The 19,909-nt window shown below is 39.5% G+C and overlaps 1 protein-coding gene across 3 annotated transcripts in view; it reads left to right on the plus strand.

The window, feature by feature from the left end:
* Positions 1–432: 432 nt before the first annotated feature.
* The window catches only part of FAM83B (family with sequence similarity 83 member B), a 96,831-nt gene continuing 77,354 nt past the window's right edge, over positions 433–19,909 (plus strand). Inside the window, exon 1 of one of the 3 annotated variants that reach the window (XM_054492659.2) lies at positions 433–535. The gene's annotated coding sequence lies outside the window, so the exon portion shown is untranslated. Of the gene's footprint in view, positions 1,000–19,909 lie in introns of all 3 variants that reach the window. The other 2 variants (XM_054492657.2, XM_054492658.2) reach the window with 2 other exon arrangements.

The raw sequence follows: 19,909 nt of genomic DNA on the forward strand, positions 1-19,909 counted from the left end.
CGTCTTCTCCAAGCCTAAAGACTCTTAGGCTCTGAGGAGTCTGCACTGCGGAATGCCCACTGGAATTACCTACTGTGGGCTGAATCCGCCCCACACTCTCGAAGGTGCTACAACCCTTGCTCTCACCCGCGGCCCCCAGGCCTCTCCTCCAGGCATTCTTGAGCCCAGGGAAAAGCGAGGCCGGGACCACGGCCCCACTCGGCCTAGATCTGCCTTCTTCCCAGGTGAGCGTCGCTGTCCTCCGGGATACCTCCTCGCCCCAGCCCAGCAGCAGGGTGTCGGGACTTGTAATTGTCCCGTAGCCCCGAGGGCGGGCAGGAAAGAAAGGCTTTTTCATACTCCGCTGGGAGAAGGCTGGGGGTTTGAGTTCAGACAAGTTCCGAGCGCTTTCTGGCTGTTCGGGGTTTGGCGTGCCACGACTTGGGACTTGTTGTAACCCGTCTCCACTCCCGCCCCCTCCAGCGCTGCACCTCGTCTCGGGGAGGCGCGGTTCGGCCCGGAATCAGCCTCCCTCCGCCGACCTGACGCTGGGCAGGTAACTCCCCTCCCCTCCCTGCCCGCGCCCAGGCGCTTGCTGCTTCCTGGGAGGCAAACCTTCGGCGGCGGGCGCGGTGCGGCGAGCGCGGTTGCGCGCGACTTGGGGCGCTCCTGGCAGTAAGTGGGGTTTGGGCTCCCCTGCCCCGGACCTCGGCGGACGGGACCCCAGCGGGTGCAGGGTTGAGGTGCTCGGGATGCTGGGGGGCCCGGGGCTTCACCCGCCCCTGGCCGGCGTGGCGGACGGCAGGGATAGGGGCCTCCCCGTTGGGAGGGCGCGCGGGATTGGAAATTCCCCAGGGTGCAGAGCTCAGTTGCTTCCCTCTTTTCTACGTTTCTTTCATTGTCGTGGGGGTGCGAGTGAGTTGAGAAGTTTGAAAAGTTGTCTCGGGCGGAGTCGGTTTGGGTCCCCAGAGGACAGGCGCCGCCTCTCGTGGACGTTGGATTTGTTTCCTCTTTTCCAGTGTAGGAGTGCGCCGAGGACCCCGGGAGGGGAAGCGGGAGGAGAGACCGCTGGGAAAAGTCTCGTGGGAGGAAGTCCAGGGTGGAAGCAGAGGGCGTGGTGGTGGGGGATTCCGGGAAAATGTGGGAGAGCTTATGTCGCTGAGGGGCGTGGGTGTTCTTTAGATCCTGAGTGGGGAGCAGAACTTGAAAAGACAGTTTTTTCACACAACCTCTTAATTGTACAGGACCCCATTTCTGAATGCAGACTGGTAGCGACCTGTGTTTTTCAAACTTGGGTCGGCCTGAGTCTGGGTCTGTGTGCCCTAGCAGCTCTCCAGGAGAGCCTGTACCTACCAACGTTTGAGAACCACTGCTCTAGATCGTGGTGAGTGATCTAGAAGAGGAGAGTATGCCTAGAGCAGATTGCTCCTGGAACGGGACTTGGAGACTTTTGGCCTGTTCTGTGTGATATGTGGGGAGACTTACCTGTATAAGGTGAGTGAAGAGGCAGAGAAAGTGCCTGTGTTCATTGCAGGAGTCATAGGTATGTAAAGAGACAACAGTGCTTTATAGGAGGAGGCTGGGAGGTTATGGGAACACAGGTTAGCATGTTGTCTATGCTCGGAGTGGTGAGGTTATAGGGTCTCTCTGACCTAGAAGTGGAAATGAGAGCTCAGGCGGCCAGAACACTTAAGAAGATGGTGTGCGGGTGGCAAGCAATTGAGGCTAGAATTTAATGCTCAACAGCTTATGTCCAAATTCCCATTTACAAACATCTTACTAGGTTACTGGCAGGCACCTCCCTTCTTTCCCTTTCTCATCCTAACAAGTGCAAGAGCCCCGAGGAAATCCATGACTGAGGCTGAATCATTGCTGACAAGCAACAGGAAGGGAGACAGTGATGAAAGAGACTAGAAGAGAAAACTGGGGTTTTTTGTTTTTATTGGGGGGTGGGGGTGGCGGTGGGAGGCTCAAAATGATTGGAGAATGAGAATAATGTGAAACAGAATGATGGAAGGTTGGGAGTGCAGGTCTTTGTTGCGTTTGTTTCTCTCTGTCTTCCTATAGTTACCAGAAAAGTAGAAGTCCCCACACCTTCCAATTGCAAATTCCACCCCCTTGCCTTTGGGGCTCAGGCACACGTCGGGTATACACCTATTTAGGGTGCTGGCTACACCCTCTAGAGCCTGCCTAAGGGGCTGGGTGGATCCTGCCTTTAAAGCTGGCAGGCTCTAGACCGCAGATGCTGAGAATTTATTGTGGGAAGCATTACCAATTGAACAGTTGCTGAAAGAGATTGTATAGATGGAGACAAACCACACCTCTGGTGCTGACTCAGTGATGCCTTTTACGTTTATGCCCTTGAGTTTATGACGATAGCTGGCTAAACTTTTTTGGGATGAAGTAAATAATTTTATTAATCTTTCTATTTTATTCCCTCTAGCGTCCACCGTTCTTTATAGTTTAAGGTGGAGGTTCATTCACTGAGTATTTTCTTGACCATGACTCACCTTGCAGCAACTCACCTACTTGTTTCCCATTTAATTACATTATACAATACTGAGTTGCCAAAATGTAATGTTATTATACTTTTAAGTGTCCAGAATCTTGGGGTGAAACTGTGATCCCATCAAAGCAGGATTCTTCTACTACATAAATCTGGTTGGAGGAGACCTTTTGAAAAGAGGCCACTTAGCTTAATTTAATTAATTATTGGTAAAATTTCAAGTTGTCCTTGTTTAGCTAGTTAGGTAAGTTTGCACGTCTGTCCCTTTATAAGTTGCAAAATGTGAATGTCCCATGGATGTTTCACAATTCAGCTTTTTAAACACAATGTTTTGTTCATTTTGAAATGTGCTTTTGTTCCTTTAATTTCTGATCTAGAGATGGAATGTATTTTAGAATTTTGTTGTTGAATTTATCATTTGAACATCAGAATACATCTGCTCCCCGGTGGAAACAGAGTTCTAAATGATGGTTATTCACAGCCCAGCTTTAAGGATGCCATAGATAAAAAGTTGTACAAATAGCACTTAAACTCCATCAAGAATCAAAGCCAACAACATTTCTCTGAGAAAATGTGTTAGAGCCTTCAGTGGGAGCTTCCTTCCCACTGAGGTGTGCCAATGGGCATGGGCACTGTCTAGAAGTATCCTGGCCCCTAAGGGTAGAGCAGGCTTCCCAAGGGGATTGGGAGGCTGAGTGCTGTGGGTTCCTGAGACAAGAGCTGGGGGAAATGGTAGGCTCCAGTGGAAAGGATATACGTGGAGGTGAGGTGGAGTGAGGGGCCAGTGGGCTGTACACTGGGGAGGAGGGTGCACTAAGGAGGCAGGGGGCTAACATGTACAGAAGGTAGGGGTGGGTGATGGAGGGGGCAAAGGATGTTTTCAGGGGCTGTGATGCTGTAAGGAAGGTGAGCCTTGGTGGAGAGATGATCCAAATATGAGAGATATTCATTGGGCATGCTGTCTATGTTGGGAAGTCCTGGAATCACATGATCATGAATGGTAGGAAACTTTTCCTCTGGGGACATCTAATTACTACCCAGTTTGTCTTTTGTTTTATTTTTACATTGTCCTTAAGAGTGGGGTGAGATGTCCCCTAAGGGCACATGACATTTATCTTTTCAGCTGTGTCTTAAATAATTTGTAGATTACTGGTCCATGGGAAACTTGAAGTAGTCATGGTCAGCCTCTCTTGCATACTGACATAGAGTCAGGTGTAGTCTCCAGGTTACTGGCAGGAGCCTATGTTGAAGAGTTTATAGAGAAGTTATGCAGTGATGATGATTATCTAATGGCTCTAACTTTGTGCTCTTTTACACTATCCCTTTGATTAAACATATTTATTGACCATTATCTGCCAAGCAATAAGTTCCTCTTCAGGGATAGGAAAGTAAAAATATATTCCTGGATCTTAGGAAGCTTCCAGTTTAGGGACCTAATGATAATTATAAGTACACAAGTAAATAAATGGATCAAGTCCACTGATTTTTGTAGTTCCTTCCTATTCTCTGAAAGTCACAGCAGACGTTGTTTGTGTTCATTAATCATTTGTGAAATTGAACATTAGCAGCCCTGGGATAGTCATGTTTTTTTGACAAAGTATTAACATTCTTTAGGCTTGCAGGTTTTTCTCTGGTATTGTGAAAGGTTTAGGCTATGTGGTCACTCCTGCGTCCCACCCACACTGCTCTGAAATTCTCTGTGATCACTTCTTATTGAGAGTATCATAAAATAATGTTAACTAAGGTTTCCCCACAGTATCACTGTGAAGCTTATTATTTCCACTTCTTTGGCCAAATTTTCATTTCAAAGGGTTTTCGTTCTTTATTTAACATCAGATTCCTTCTTTGATTACATAAACATTACTACTTGGAGAAGAAAAGGCAGTTTTCAAAGCACTAAAGAGTGGCATCTTCCATCTCAATGGTGGTAATAGAATAACTCAACATAAGATGTTTGGGCTGTCATTTATATATACACACTAGCAATGATGGCTTTAATTCTTAACAGCATGTTGCTCCAAATACCTAGTCTCATAAGACTCATTCAACAGATGTTTTAAAAGTACTATATTTTAACGGCTGGATGTGGTGGCTCACACGTGTAATCCCAGCACTTTGGGAGGCTGAAGCAGGTGGATCACAAGGTCAGGAGTTCAAGACCAGCCTGGCCAAGATGGTGAAACGCCGTCTCTACTAAAAATACAAAAATTAGCCAGGCGTGGTGGCAGGTGCCTGTAATCCCAGCTACTCGGGAGGCTGAGGCAGGAGAATGGCTTGAACCTGGGAGGTGGAGGTTGCAGTGAGCCCAGGTCACGCTACTGTACTCCAGCCTGGGTGACAGAGTGAGACTCGTCTCAAAAAAAAAAAAAAAAAAAAAAAAATGCTATATTTTTCTCAAATAGAACTTCTGAGTTATTTGTTAAAGATGATTGCAATATAGCTAAGTTGTTTTTAGAGTAAGTAACTGTTTACAGTGTTCCCCTATGATTCTTTATTTTAGTTTCAACCCTTCCTTTCCATTTTCATCTTTATTGGCCTTTTCATCTTTTCTTGTCACATCTCATCCTTTCTATCCTCCTTTTGTCCCTTCTCTTCCTTCTTTTTTCTTTTATGCTTCTCTTCTCTTCCCTCCCATTATGTTTTTCTCTTCACTTCCCTTCTCTTTTTATCTATCCCTTCTGATTCCTTCTGATTTACTTTTTCACCCGTTCATCTTTCTTCTTTCTTATCTCCCATTTCATACTTCTATTTATTTGTCCATTTCACCATCTGTTGAACTACCTATTTATTTACATTTTGTTTTGTTTTGTTTTGGTTTGTTTTTTTGAGACAGAGTCTCACTCTGTTTCCCAGGCTGGAGTGCAGTGGCGTGATCTTGGCACACCACAACCTCTGCCTCCCGGGTTCAAGCGATCCTCCTGCCTCAGCCTCCCGAGTAGCTGGGACTACAGGCAGGCGCTACCATGCCCGGCTAATTTTTGTATTTTTAGTAGGGACGGAGTTTCACTATGTTGGCCTGGCTGGTCTCAAACTCCTGACCTCGTGATCCACCCGCCTCGGCCTCCCAAAGTGCTGGGATTACAGGTGTGAGCCACCGCGCCTGGCCTATTTACAGTTCTTTATTTCTGTCTATCATCTTTATCAGCACAGTTCTCTACTTTGGTATTCTAAAAATCTGTACAAGTAAAATTAGAAGAATATCTCATTTTAATGTGCTTTGCTTTATTGTACTTTGCAGCAATTGTGTTTTTACCAATTGATGGTTTCTGGCAACACTGCCTTAAGCAAGTCTGTCAGTGCCATTTTTCCAACAGCACATGCTCACTTTGTATCTCCGTGTCACATTTTGGTAATTCTCACAATATTTCAAACTTCTTCATTATTATAATATCTTTTTTGGTGATCATTGATCTCTGATGCTACTCGTGTAATTTTTTTGGGGTGCTACAAATCATGTGCACATATGACAGTGTACTTAAGCTATAAATGTTGTGTGTGTTCTGACTGCTCCACCAACTGGCCATTCCCCTGTGTCTTTCCCACTCCTTGGGCACAATATTGAAATTAGGCCACTTAATAACTCTACCAGGGCCTTTAAATGTGCAAGGAAATGGAAGCGTTGCATGCCCTCATTTTAAATCAAAAGCTAGAAATGATTAAGCTCAGTGAGGAAGTCATGTTGAAAGCTGAGATAGGCTAAAAGCTAAACCTCTTGTACTAGACAATTATCCAAATTGTGAAAGCAAAGGAAAAGTTGTCGAAAGAAATTAAAAGTGCTACTCCAGTAAACAAACACATCAAACAAACACATGTGTTTGGAGTGCTACTCCAAACACATCATGAGAGAGTAAAATGGCATTATTGCTGATAGGAAGAAAATCTTATTGGTCTAGAATTCAAGGCTGTTCAATCTGTGGCCTGCAGGCCGTATATAGCCTAGGACAATTTTGAATGCTGCCCAGTACAAATTTGTAAACTTTCTTGAAAGATTATGCGATTTTTGTTGCAATTTTTTTTTATTTATTTTATTTTTTTTTTAGCTCATTGGCTATTGTTCTTAGTGTATTTTATGCGTAGCCCAAGACAATCCTTTTTGGCCCAGGGAAGCCAAAAGATTAGACACCCCTGGATAGATCAAGCCAGCCACAACATTCTCCGCCAAAGCCTAATCCAGAGCAAGACCTTAACTCTCTTCAATTCTGTGAAGGCTGAGAGAGATGAGGAAGCTGGAGGAGAAAGGTATGAAACTAGCAGAGGTTGGTTCCTGAGGTTTAAGGAAAGAAGCTGTCTCCAAAATGTAAATGTGCAAAGTGAAGCAGCAAGTGCTCATGAAGAAGCTGAAGCAAGTTATCCAGAAAATCTAGCTAAGATAATTGATGAACAAAGTGACACTAAACAACACATTTTTAATGTAGGCGAAACAGCCTTCTAGTGGAAGAAGATGCCATCTAGTATTTCAGAGCTAGAGAGGGGAAGTCAATGCCTGGTTTCAAAACTTCAAAGGATAGGCTGACTGTCTTTTTAGGGGTCAATGCAGCTGGTGACTTTTAAGTTGAAGCCACTGCTCATTTACCATCCCAGAATGCCTAAGATCTTTAAAAATTATTCTAAATCTAGTCTGCCTGTGCTCTATGAATGGAACAACAAAGCTCAGATGAGAGCACATCTGTTTACAGCAAGGTCTACTGACTTTTTAAGCCTACTGTTAAGACCTACTTCTCAGAAAAAAAAGATTCCTTTCAAAATATTACTGCTTATAGACTGTGCACCTGGTCACCTAAGAGATCTGATGGAGATTAATGTTGTTTTCATGCCTTCTAACACAACATTTGTTCTGTAGCACATGGATCAAGAAGTGACTTTGACTTTTAAGTTTTATTATTTAAAAAGACATTTCATAAAGCTATAGCTGCCACAGATAAGTGATTCCTCTAATGAATCTGAGCAAAATAAATAGAAAATCTAGAAAGAATTCACCATTCTACATGCCATTAAGAACATTTGTGATCCATGGGAGGAGGTCAAAATATCAACATTAACAGCAGTTTGAAAGAAGTTGATTCTAACTCTTGTAGATGTCTTAGAAAGGTTCAAGACTTTTGTGGAGGATGTAATTGCAGACATGGTGGAAATAGCAAGGGACCTATTAATAGAATTAGAAGAGGAGGCTGAAGGTGTGGCTTAGTTTTTTCAGTGTCATGATAACACTTTAATGGATGTGGTGTTGTTTCTCATAGGTGAACAAAGAAAGTGGATTCTTGAGATGGAATCTACTCTCTTGGTGAAGGTGCTATGAACATTGTTAAAATGACAACAAAGAATTTAGAATATTATAAAAACTTAGTTGGTAAAGCAGCAGCAGGATTTAAGAAGATTGACTCTAATTTTGAAAGAAGTTTTACCATATGTAAACTGCTGTTAAACAACATTGCATGCTACAGAGAAATCGTTTGTGAAAGGAAGAGTCAATCTTTCTGGCAAAATTCATTATTGTCTTATTTTAAGAAATTGCTATAGCCACCCTATCCTTCAGCAACCACCACCCTGATCAGTCAGCAGCCATCAACATCAAGACAAGCCCCTCCACTGGCAAAAAGATTACAACTTGCTGAAGGCTCAGTTGATAGTTAGCATTTTTTTAGGGATAAGGTATCTTTTGACTAAGGTTGTTCATTTGTGTTTTAGACATAATGCTATTGCACACTTAATAGGCCACAGTATAATGTAAACATAACTTATATATGCACTGGGAAACCAAAAAAATTTGTGTAACCCATTTTATTGCAATACTCACTTTATTGTGGTGTCTGGAACCCAACCTGTATTATCTTCAACGTATGCCTAGGTATGAAAGTCAAATTTTATTTTCTAATACAAGGCAAATTTTATTTTCTAGTAGCTAAAATATAAATACAATTGATGATTGATTACTCTTTAAACATTGTAAGCACAATATTCAACAATATGTTTCTAGTATTTTATACTTTTAAAAAATTGTTCCTTTTCTTCACAATGGAACATGTGTGCAATGGTCATCTGATCAAGACCAAAGAGTTGCTTCTTTTGGCATGTACAGTGAAGTTCATCTTTGCTTTAATTGTATCCAAATTATAAACATCCTGTCACTAACTTCAGAATTTTCATTTTTCCAGTTTTCAAAATTGATTATAAGTTCAAATTGCAATAAAATATTCAAATAAGTGTGCAAATACGTGGTAAAAAGAAATACAATGATATTATTGAAACTGCATATTGACGTGCTGGCAGCCCCATGTACAGTAATTACAGTAAGTAATGAAATACTTAGTAATTGATGGATTAAAGACTGGAATTATTAAATTTGTTTTGAGTGTCAATCTCTCATGCAGAAAAGTTCAGGATTTTCAAATGTCAAAAGAGCTAAGTAGGAGATCACTTATACATATAACTGAAAATTACAGCATATGGCTACAATTTCTATGTCTGTTAATGTCAGACAAAAACATCAGTCCATATACATTGAAAGAAATACAGAAAGTGGTTTATTGCAGAAGCACTTATTTGTGTGATACTAGGCCAATTCATGTCCACTGATATCTCAATATATTATCTGAGAAATCTGTCACCTTTGGTTCATACTCAAAGCCATACTCATAGCTCTGTTATTAACATAAGGTCTTCAAACTATTTGAAATTCTATATTTTGTTTATGGAGTGGCTTTACTCCCATTTAGCATGTTAAATCTTGTATGTGGAAGAATTAGAATAAGACATTTACAGGAAAAGAAGAGCGTTAAATCTCTCCAAGGTCATTAGATCCAAAATGTGATTCCACAGAAATTTGGAGTGGATCCAAAATACGATTCACCAAAAAGTGGGGGCAGGAGCCCTTGGAATCCTAAGTATGTGTGTGGACGTATCACACACAGAGTAAATAATTTGATAAAACCATTAATTACTTGAGTTAAAGAAACGAATCATCTTTGATTTTAATGTAACAATGTAGAAATTCCATTGTCTCCCAAATAATTCAGTTTAGTTTGTATACATATGAGAAATATTTTTGATTTGTACAGAGGATGGTTAAAACTGAAAGAGAAGAGAGGTATAGATAACATAATCAATGATGATTCCATGGAAAGGGTGCCAAGGTCTTTTCACTTAAGATATGTAGTGTTGTAGCAATTGCTAAATAACGGCCACAACTCTTTGGGGAAAGCTTAATTCTAAGCTTAAGTCTCTCAACTAAGTGAGGAGCCCTGTCTTTGAAATCGGTTAGAACTTTGAGCTGCGAAGGAGTGGAAAAAAGCAAGATTTACTCATGGACTCACATATACACACCCATATGTAAATTGTGCAGAGCGATAAGTCAACCAGTGATAGCTGCAATACCATGTGGCCAAGTCGTCTCCTTCTCCCCCACTGTTATGCTGACATAGGCCTTAAGGACAAATGAAAGTGAAATAAGCTGCCAGGTGCATTTTCTGGTTCAGGTGTGGTTTAAGCAACTGTGACTAGCAGAATTCTATAAACATCAACTTTGTCTCAGAATTGCAGTCTTGCAAGTTAGCCCCGTTGTCAGAACTGAGCACAATTGGAGAGAGAGAAAGCTGAGAAACCAGGTTACTGTTCATATGTAACCCACAAGTCCTAGAAATCTGTCTATATAAATCCAGCGGTATTTTACACATTTAAAAGATATATTTCTTTATTTATCTCTTATTTATTAACTTCCCTGTATGCAAGTGCTCTATAAACAAGTAAAGAAGCCAACGTAAAAGGTTATTTTGAAAAGAATAAAAAGTCGAACTAGAGTGGGCTAGTTTTCTGACCAGATTTGTTGGCAGTATCTGGGGTAACATAGAGAGAAAAGCACTTTTTTCAGTTGTGATACAGCTGTCTAGGCAGGCTTGATTAAAAGTGAATCCTAAGGGAAACAACTAATAAAGAATTGGTAGGTATTGGGATTATTTTAGATATTCTGATTATTTATATGACTCTTTCACCAAGTGAAAAATAAAATCTTTCCAGGCTAGGTATATTATTAATATTTAATATTATTTGGCATTCGAACTAAATAAATTTGTGTCCACTTACACAATTGGCACAAAATTATTTCTGTTTTTAACCCTCTACTTTATAACAGTCTGAGACTGCTTTTCTGCCACTAAATGTATGTAACAATTTTACTTTTTATGAAAAGCTGTTCCTAACATAACTAAACAAAATACATTTTCTTAAGACATTTTATTTATAGACTTTCTCACTATTTTATAGTTGAAGGCACACTACCCTTGTTAAATGTATTTGGCAAGCCGTTTTAAAAGTTCGTATTGGAACACACATTTATTATTTTTCCTACAGCATTTACTCTGCAAATGTCAGCATGCACCAAGAGTGACTTTATTGCCTTAAATAGACTCAGAGATGGGACAGGAGGGCACATGACACATTCAGCATTTCACTCCATGGGGCTCTTGTTGCCAGTGGTGTTTTTGTCTAAATATGTCTTTGTTATAAATTATACTACATTTCTGAAACTGAGGTTAAAAGAGACTGAACCCTACTTCCTGTGGTGTTCAGGGAATTATGTATGAGTGTTGTGAAGTAAGGAGGAGGAGAGTCAAGGTGAATAAGTAAGGGGTAGGTCGACAGATCTCTAGTTATTTCTCCTTTATTATACCGTGAGGGCAAAACTGAATTTACTTGTAAGAGAATAGGTCTTATCCAAGACAGTGACGGTACCTAAAATATGGAATAACCAACATGATGGGGCCAGTGGTAAATTAGAATATACCGACTCAATGGCCTTTAAGCGGCTGTTATTTTACTGAAGGGGGTACAGGAAATAGCACATAAATAAATAAATATTTTACTTACTTCACATAATAAGTATTATAAGTTAAAGTAGGGTACAACAATTAAGTATGGCAGAGAGAGTGGGTTCTCTCTACAATGGGTAGTCTGGAAGACCTCTCAGAGAAGTTGGCATATGGATAAGATAGAAATGAAAAAAAAGGAGCATTCCAGGCGGATGGAACAGCTAGTGCAAAGATCCTAAGTTGGAAATTAACTCAGGGTGTTAGGCGTAAAGAAAGAAAACCTGTTGGATGTCCAGGGAAGATGTCCACAAACCAACTGGATATGTGAGTCTAGAGGAGAAGGGAGCAGTGAAGTCTGGAGGTTTGCAAGTCATTCATGGATGTAAGACTGGACGGGATTATTCTGGGAGAGTAATGAGAGAAGAGCGAAGAGAGATGGCAACTCCCAAGTCCAAACCCTGATAACAGGAAAATCAATAGCTTTGATGACGCTTGAGGAAAATTCTTAGTCTTCTGCATATCTCAGCAATGATTTTCAGATACCATTGGCACTAACAATAGTCACTATTTAAAAGTCATTTCCCCCACCTATCCGACATTTTCAAGAAAACGAGATCGTCATCTTGTTGTAAGTTTTGCCTACCTTTAGAGTAGAATGAGGGATGCATTCTTCTTGAAAAAAGAATCTAGATTCATATTTGGATGACTTATTGGATGAACTTAAGCCTTACACTCTTCTATTATATCAAGTTGTAAAATATAGACTTCAGCTTCCCAGGGACTGCTCTGAAATATATAGTTACTTCAATTTCACCTTATTGATATTTGAAACCTACATAACCACAATTTATTTAAACAGCCAATTAATCTTTTCTTGCTATTGAAATAAGTTTATATAATAACAAAACTGATACCAGAAACACAAGAAAAAAAATGAGTCATGCTTTATAGCTAATTTGTATCACTACTTGTGTTGAAAACACAAGACTTAGTAATTTATTTTGTTATGATTAATGAAAATGCCAAGAAACTGTTTGCAGAATGACTTTAACATAATAAAATAATGAAAAATGCAAATTTTACGGAGAATCCCCAGAGACATTTGATACAACCTTTCTTCTTCTGACAAAGTTCTCATTTGAAATTAATATTTATGTTTTTGATATAGATCTATCCATTTACCTAATCACTTTTACAGTACTCAGTGTATTTCTGGTTATTCTTTCTGAAGCCCTTTATAAATGGGTAATATTTTATATTACCAAAAACCTAACCTCGATTTAACATAAGCAAACATGTGTTCAAATATTAATAGTTTCTGTATGGGCATTATAATTCCTCCCCCCACACCGTGCCTACCCCCCAGCCCCCACCACTGAGACGGAGTCTCACTCTGTCAACCAGGCTGGAGTGCAGTAGCCTGATCTCAGCTCACTGCAACCTCCGCCTGCCGGATTCAAGCGATTCTCCCTGCTGCAGCCTCCTGAGTAGCTGGGATTACAGGTACCCGCCACCATGCCCAGCTAATTTTTGTATTTTTAGTAGAGACTGGGTTTTGCCGTGTTGGCCAGGCTGGAGTCCAACTCCTGACCTCGTGATCCGTCCACCTTGGCCTCCCAAAGTGCTGGGATTACCAGCATGAGCCACTGCACCTGGCCATGGGTATTATGATTTTTTTTAAATTTATTTTTTAGCAGTCTCTAGTTTATACTTTAGTCAACTCTCACTCTGTTACCTTCAGTTATTAAGGCAGTATATCATTAGCTTATTTAACAATTATGTACTTACTGAGCATTTAGAATTGTACTAAACAGACATAATCTCTGCCATCATAGAGCTCACAGTCTAGTGGAGAGGGTAGAGTATGATGCATTTAAATAATGCATGAGAAGGCATAGCATGTGTTGGGGATTACTGTGGGAGCTCCTTTCAGTGACTGTTGTACTAGCCCCCAAGTGTTAGGCATGACACTGTGTATCAGTGAGCTACTTACTAAGCCCTAATTAAGTACATCTAGTTATTTTAATTTTTTTCCTTTATGGGTCTGTAACTAAAGCCCCTTTATGGGGCTTTAGTTTGGATATTCTGTACTTGTTCATGTGTTGCTCTGTAAGAATTATTAAACTTTGATATGCAGGGTTTTGAATCACCAGTTACAACAAACAGTCTGTGAATGAGAAAATAAGTGGTTATTGTAAACTCAAAAATAACTGTTGAGATACTTCTTTTAAAAAATCTTTCCCCATCGCAAAATAATACATATTCGTTGATAAACATTTGTTAAATACAGAAAAGTGAAAAGAAGCTTCAAAAAACCACCTGTAGAACCACTACTCAAAGAAAACCACCCTCATTGTGTGTGTGTGTGTGTGTGTTTCCTTTTGTTTTGGGGTGAATTTTCTCCAATTATAATTTTGCTCTTATATAGTTTTGTAGCCTGCTTGTTAGCTACATAACATAATAACAAGCTTTTCTGCATGTTATTAAAACCACTAGAGGCAGCTTTTAACAATCTTGTTTTGTTTTTGTATTTGAATAGTGGTGTTGATAATGTTGCTTAGTTAACTTAGAAAAAAAATGAAGCTGGAGAGTCTGGGTTGGTAAACACATTGACTTGCTGAGACGGGGATGTGCTTAGAGAGGGCATGAAAGCTCCTCACTTCCTCTATACTCCTATACCTTGCCCTATGCATTTGGCTCTTCCTGAGTTGTATCCTTTATTGTATGCCATTAAAAAAATTGACAAGCTGTTTCTAAAATATATATGGAAATGCAAAGGGACTAGAATATCCTAAAAAATCTTGTAAGAGAAGTACAAAGTGGAGAACTTACATTAAGTAACTCTAAGACTGTTAAGCTATAGTAACCAGGATTGTGTGATACTGACATATGTATCAATAAAGAGATCTATGGAACAGAAGAAAGAACCCAGAAATAGACCCTCCTTATATAGTTATGTCACATTCAACCAAGGCATGAATCAATTCAATGGGAAATAGAATGTCTTTTCAGTAAATAGCTCTGTAACAACTGTATTATGTGTAAGTGTGTATATAAATATATGTACATAATCGTATCACACCCCATATACAAAAATTAATTTGAGATGAATCAAAGACCTAACACTTAAAATCTAAAACTATAAAGCTGCATAAGGAAAGTGTTTCATCAAAAGTAAAACTCTGTTCTGTACATGTTCACAGCATGTTAACCACAGTCCTCCCTGAGTGCTGACTCATTGCTCTGCTTATCCCTGACCCTCTCCAGGACTTGAGGGTATTGTGGTTGTTCATGTTATGGTCTCGAACTCATGACCTCAGGTGATCTGCTTGCCTTGACCTACCAAAGTGCTGGGATTATAGATGTGAGCCACCATGCCCGGCCATGGGTTTATGTTTTTTTAAAATTTATTTTTTAGTAGTCTCTAGTTTATACTTTAGTCAACTCTCACTCTGTTACCTTCAGTTATTAAGGCAGTATTTCATTATTAATTTGAGATGAATTTGAGCAAATCTTTCCTAAGATGAGAGTTGAATATTTCATTCTTTAAACTGCATCAAAATGTCCCAGTATAGAAGTGGCCTAGGCCGGGCACAGTTGCACATATCTGTAATCCCAGCACTTTGGGAAGCCAAGATGAATGGATTACTTGAGCCCAGGAGTTTGAGACCAGCCTGGCCAACATGGCAAAACCCTGGCTCTACCAAAAATACAAAAAAATTAGCCAAGAGTGGTGAGGCGTGTCTGTGGTCACAGCTACTCAGGAAGTTGAGGTAGGAGGATCACTTGAGCCCAGGAGGTGGAGGTTGCACTGAGCCAAGATTGTGACCCTGCTGACAGAGGAAGGCCCCACCTCCAAAACAAACAAAAAAGAAGTGGTCTCATAAAATGAGAGGAATGATCCATGATGTGGTCTCTTGGGTTCTTTCTGGCCTTAAATGTCATTTCAGTTTATAAAATGATGGAAGAAGCAATGAATCCCAGGTAAAATGGCCCCAAATCTAGTTGGAGTGTTTCCAGACAGAAAGGTCCGGCTGCTTGTTCTCACCATCCAATAACGAGATGCAGACAGACGGGGAAAGAAGGGAGTTTATTTCTGCAACTGGTTACAGGGGAAAGGCCTGGGTAACTCACCAGACCAACTCCAAGTAACAAGTTTTTTTCTAGTGCTTATGTACATTTTAAGCCCCATGCCTACTTGTGGGAGTGCACCCACAAGCCGGAGTGTTTCATTCAATCTATATCTAATCTTTAACTAGAGTCTGGAGTCTGGAAGGTTTTCTCTAGAGTCTTGGAAAGTTTCTTAAGTGGGCCCTGGTACAAGGTATACGTATAAGAATGCCTTTATGATTCAATCAGACGTTAGGGTCTAAGAAAACCCAGGTGGGGTCATAATGGGTTTGTTTTTCGTATTCCAGCCCTTGTACTCAGGCACCAGTTTCTCCAGTTCTTTAATGTTTAATTTATACATACATCAGAGTTATAATAGAGGATTAGTAGAAACTGACTCTTCTGGTGGCTAATGGGAACCTGGCCTGCCACAGAAGGCCACAGGTTTTGAGAGGCTATAGGTCTATTCAGATTATATGACCAGTCTGGGCTGAGCACAGTGGGTCACAAGAGGAGGGGAACAAAAGGAGAAGGTGTAGTCCAGCCTTTGAGCAGCATCAGGGTATAGTTGGAGTGATCCAAGGCACACCCTAAAAACAGTGAGGGAGGTAACCCTTGCTGAGGAAGCTAGGACTGTGGGAAGGACACTAGATGGCAGTTAACAGACTTGAGTTCTTACCCAGGATGTGACTTTCAGTGTGTGGCCCGTGGTGGACGTTCGCTTCTTCCTCCGTAAAATGAGAGGCTAGATGGATCAGCAAGTGTTTCTTCTTCTTTTTTAAAACCTGCCATTGGCCGGGCACTGTGCCTCACGCCTGTAATCCTAGGACTTTGGGAGGCTGAGGCGGGCAGATTGCCTGAGCTCAAAAGTTCAAGACTAGCCTGGGCAACATGGTGAAACCCCACTAAAATACAAGAAAAAAAAAATTAGCCGGGCATGGCAGTGTGCGCCTGTAGTCCCAGCTACCTGGGAGGCTGAGGTAGGAGAATCACTTGAACCTGGGAGGTGGAGGTTGCAGTGAGCCGAGATCGCGCCATTGCACTCCAGGCTGGGTGACAGAGTAAGACTCCCTCTCAAAAAAAAACAAAACAAAACAAACAAACAAAAAACAAAAAAAACACGAAAAAACAAAAAAAACCCACCTGTCATTTTGTTTTCATTAATTAAATACTTTTTATTGGTGCAAAAAAATAAATAAATGAAGCTGAACTTTGAAGGCTGATTCTGGAGAAACTGGCAAGAAGAGTAGGAGGCGAGTTCTTGTCACTCTGGTGTAGGAAACCACAACACACCTCACTGCTGAGCAAGCTTATGAACCTCACAGATCTTTTGAGCAGGCAAAACAAATACTATTTTGGAATTCTGACATGAAGAATATCTCAGAAATCCAACTTGTTATCCTATAGGACTCTCTCCAAAAATGTGTCCTCTGCTTAATTATGTGCATAAAGAGGGATTTCAGTTAAAAACAACACAACAACAACAAAAAACCTAAAATAGAGGTACCAATTCTATTTTTATGCAGCTTTATTATTAAATAAAACTCCATCTTAGATTATTACCTAACAGTTTTTAGCAGTTTTTATGGCACGTGTACACTTGAGGGCCTTCGTCTCATTTAGTCCACATAGAAATGCTTCGGGGTCAGTACTGTCATTTTACCCTTTTTCCTGGTGAGCAGCATGAGGCTTAAGGCCCTTAAATAACATGACTGAGGTTTACAACCAATAAGTTTCAGAGTAGAGGTCAAAACCTGTGCCATCTTACCAACTATGCCGCTGAGCCAACCTGTGATTTTTGTCATTTGGTTCTTAATTCTACTTCTCCACTTCATATAATTGAAGACTACCCTTTAGTGCGTCTCCTAGTGTTCTCTTTGGACTAAAAGTTCCAATTTTTCAACTATTCTTCATGACATAATGGGCTCCAAACCCTGCCTAATCCTGTGTGGATGTAGTTAATTTTTTATATAAATTAAAACCTCTAAATTTATTGCACCTGAACTTAATAATGTTCATGTTGATTTGTTATTTTGCCACTTTGTCACTATTTTACATATCTGTTTTGGCATCTAGCATGTGTGTTTTTTGTTGATTTCTGCAGATTATATTAATGTGTCTCTATTTATTCATCCAAATGATTACTGATCAGGGCCAGAACAAGAATACAGCACTTTGGTATGGCACAAGACACAACTTTATCAGGATAGCCTTGCAGTTTAGATGTTGGTAAAATAATAATTTAATTTTATTTGCATTTTTAAGCCATGTATAATCCTTTGGAATTTGAGCATTCAGTATAAGCTCTCTCTGTAAATGGTTTATTTTTTCTTAATGAATTTGTTTACAGGAATTATTCAATAAATGCTTCCAAATGACATTGAATAATTGTGTTTTAATGTCATTAACATGTATTGGGTATTTTTTTTCCCCCGATATCTAAAATTCCTATAGTTTATATCTAAGGAGGCAAATAGCAGCCAGTACAAACAGACCCTGGAATCATATTGGTATGAAAGTGATATTGCTATCCCCTCCCTCCAGTTAAAGTAAATTGAAGAAATTAAATAATGATTAGGTATTGAGCAAATGGGATTCCCATTTGAGATTTAGAAAATGAATTGGAAGTATGTTTATTGTTTTTATGAGTTTGATAAGATCGGTGATTCTACTGGTAATCCATCTGTGGAGATGTTTGCACCCAACACTCTGTGACTGAGTGCGTCATGTGTTTATATGTTCTGTGACCTGCTGAATATCATGCTGTGCAGATGACTGTAATCTGCGCTATTGGGCCATGTTGTTATAAGTATTATTATGAAGCCAGCTTAGAATCTTTTAATGAGTTTGGATGTCAACATGAGATATCAAATTGCACTTGACAGCTTGAATATTATAGTCAATTTTTAATTTAATAGAAACTTCTTTCATGTTTTAATTGTCATCTTAAATTTCTGGTAATCAAATGAGAAGACAAACACAATCTTGACAGCTGAAGAAAGAAAAGATATATGATTTTCAACTGTTGTGAACCATGGATAATGATTTTATATGAAAGGGATGCTCTGAAACAATCCTTTATGAAACATTTTCTTACATTATGTAGACAGACATTTTGATACATATCATAAAGTCAGTTACCGAAAGAAATAACGAATTCAAGAATTTTTTCCCTCAATATATGAGAGTTTGCAAAGTATTTCTTAATAAAATTGCTTAATATTGAAGTTATATCAGATAACTAGTTTAACAATATCATTTAAGCTACAAAAACCAATCATTTCTAAATGGTAAATTTACTTGTTAATTTAAGTTTATTTTAAAATTTTGAAGGTTTCAAAATAAAAGCATTTTTGTACACATTTGCATCAGCTGCCTAGTGCAGCTGTAACAAAGTACCAAAAATATTGGCTTAAAACAGCTGAATATATTCTGTTATGCTTCTGAAGTCTAGATGTTTGGAATCAGGGTGTCAGCAGGGCCATGCTCTTTGAAGTGCTCTAGGGGAGAATCTGTTCCATGCATTTCTCTTATCTCTGCTCTTGTAGGCAATTCTTGGCATTCCAGTCTCTGCCTCTGTAGTCACGTGCAGTTCTGTCTTTGTGTCTGTCTCTGTGTCCCCTCTCTCCTTATAGACACAAGTCATATAGTCATATTGGATTAGGATCAACCTTGGTCTAATATGACCTCATTTTAACTTGATTACATCTGCAAAGTCCCTATTTCCATGTAAGGTCACATACACTGGTACTGCAGGTTAGGACTTCAACATATCCTGTTGGAGGATGTAGTGCAACTCATAAAGCATTCAATAGTTGGAGAGAAACAGCTTAAGAGAGAGACTGGAAAATGGACTGCAGCGATGTTAGCACCTGTGATATTTTTTATATTTGTTTCAGTCAAAATTCTGACTTTGGTTTATTGGCTTGTACATTAGGTAATTGTAGCCTCGGACTTTTGATTTTAAAAAGTTGTAATTTCTCTTTGGAACATTCTCCCACTGACCTATTATATCAGAAGCCTATTCAATGAATTCTCTCAGGTCAGAAACCAGGAACAAACTGAGACTAGGTTTGGTTGTTATATACTGCAGATGATTAAATAGTTACAAATTGTATTATATTGCTAATGGTATGAAAAAACATTATCTCTTTTCAAATCTTAAAATCTCTTATCAAATTTATTACATATTTATAGTAATTATACTGTAGCAGATTGTGAACATATAAAATAGTCATCATCATCATCATAATAATAAGGTCAAAATGCATTATCTTATTTATCTTAAAATAACCCAAGAAGATAAAGACTGTTGTTATTCTCCTCTCTGCATCTGCCCAAACAGAGGCTTGTGGACATGTGTAACTTGTCCAAGAGCTTCATAGTAATTGATGAAGCAGAGTTTTAACCTGGCAATTTGACCCTACAGATGAACTCTTATCTTGTGTGCTATAGGTTTTTTTTTTTTTTCTATCTAAGTCTCATGACATTGCTCCTCAGTAAGATTTTTTTC

Source organism: Pongo pygmaeus, chromosome 5 (genome assembly GCF_028885625.2).
Source record: "Pongo pygmaeus isolate AG05252 chromosome 5, NHGRI_mPonPyg2-v2.0_pri, whole genome shotgun sequence".
Classification (NCBI taxonomy): Eukaryota; Metazoa; Chordata; class Mammalia; order Primates; family Hominidae; genus Pongo; species Pongo pygmaeus.